Consider the following 1622-nt stretch of genomic DNA (forward strand, 5'->3'; position numbering starts at 1 on the left):
GAGGAGTAGAGCTCCTCTCCAATATTCTCATCTGTCTGTAGGCTACGTTGCCTTGTGCAGAAAAGGTATGTCAATCCGTCATCTAGAGAAGAAAGTGAACAGGGTCAAAAAGGCTAATTAGGAGGCCACAAAGTAAGCAGGGCTTGAGGTCATGTCTGGACAGAGTGGCTGACAACAAGAGGAGGAAAGAGATGAACCCAGGAGATAACAAATGTACCAAAGAGAAAGAATTGAAGTCAGAGGGTACAGTAATAAAGAACAAAACCAAAGCATTTCCAAAATGATAAATAGGTAAATCGTTGGCCAACATGCAATTCAAAAGGAGAAAGCTCATTCTGGTGAGTACTCTGGACGGGATGGAGTTTGAGGTGGTAACAAGAAATCCAAGGAGAAACTAGACCAAAAGACAAGCTTTCACCTACAGGTTACAGAGTCATTGACCAGAGATGACTGATCAAAGGTATAGGAGAGATGGAATCTTAAGGAGAGAAAACAGAGCAAAAGGCCAGGACTGTGCAGATGACAAAGATCTGCATTTAAGGAACAAATGTGACAACTCAGTCATTCACCAAATGGAGATATCACTAAATCTAAGAATTTATTCTCTGTATCACTTCCTAACATTGTAAATGCATCCTTACTGTATATGCTCTTTTACAAATCTGTATAGAATACCTAACAGGTGCAAAGCATTGCATCAAGTGGTAGAGAAGAACAGCAAAGAACCTTGCTCCTGTGCTCAATGGAGTCTCTAACTTATTGGCAAAGGACATGAAAGTGAAGAGAATTAGGAAGTTGAACAACATTCAGTGGAAACAATGAGGATGGAGTAGGTGTAAGGAGTAAGCAAACTCAAGGTCACACATTAAAATACAGAAGTCACATCGCTTCTCGGCCTTTTAGCTAAGATCAAGTGTAGTATCTGTTCTTATCAGAAGTCACATACATAATGCATGTGGACTATTTTTAAAGTCTCATTTTATGGCTCTCTTCTACCTGTAGAGAATGCTCCCAAGTCCAGAGGGATGGAAATGATAGCTCTTAAATCTTACTCATCTATTGTCCACTATTGAACACTGCAGGCATTAAGTATTTCCAAAGGGTACCATGGTAACGTCAATATACTTGCCTTATGATTACCCCACTCATTCTATAACATGCCCTTTGAGTCCTTTTTATCCGTGCTGCTCTCCTTGACAAAACCAGCTGTCCATTGTGCTACTCAGACATGGAGAAAAATAAATGTATCAATACAACCTGCTGGATGGATTCCTTCTAATCTATCAAAAATCAGGGCCTTGAGGCATCAAAACTCATTCCAGCTGTGCTCTTTTTCTGCAAGGTAATGGCAGAAGTGCAACACAATCATGCAAGCATTTTTCTCTACAACTGGCTTTTAGTCACATCATTTTATAGTGTAAATAGCCCAGTGGCTTACACAGGACTCAGAGGCCATCACGTCCTCCTGGGGCCTCCATACTTTCACTGACTGACCTCTAAGAATAGCCAAGGTTAAGGAAAAAATGTGAAGTAAAATCGACACTGATTAGCAAGTGTGTAAGGGTGGGGGGAGAAAAGGAAAACCCTCTGTTTTTAGACTAATCCNATTTGGTAGACCAGTT

General features: G+C 40.7%; 1 non-coding gene across 1 annotated transcript; it reads left to right on the forward strand.

Annotated features, from left to right (window-relative positions):
• Positions 1-883: 883 nt before the first annotated feature.
• LOC144226828 (U2 spliceosomal RNA) lies at positions 884-1072 on the forward strand. The gene has a single exon (XR_013333745.1). It is a non-coding gene; the product is annotated as a U2 spliceosomal RNA (small nuclear RNA).
• The last annotated feature ends 550 nt before the right edge of the window (positions 1073-1622 follow it).

Source organism: Crocuta crocuta, unplaced genomic scaffold, assembly GCF_008692635.1.
Source record: "Crocuta crocuta isolate KB4526 unplaced genomic scaffold, BGI_CrCroc_1.0 scaffold1078, whole genome shotgun sequence".
In the NCBI taxonomy this organism is placed as follows: Eukaryota; Metazoa; Chordata; class Mammalia; order Carnivora; family Hyaenidae; genus Crocuta; species Crocuta crocuta.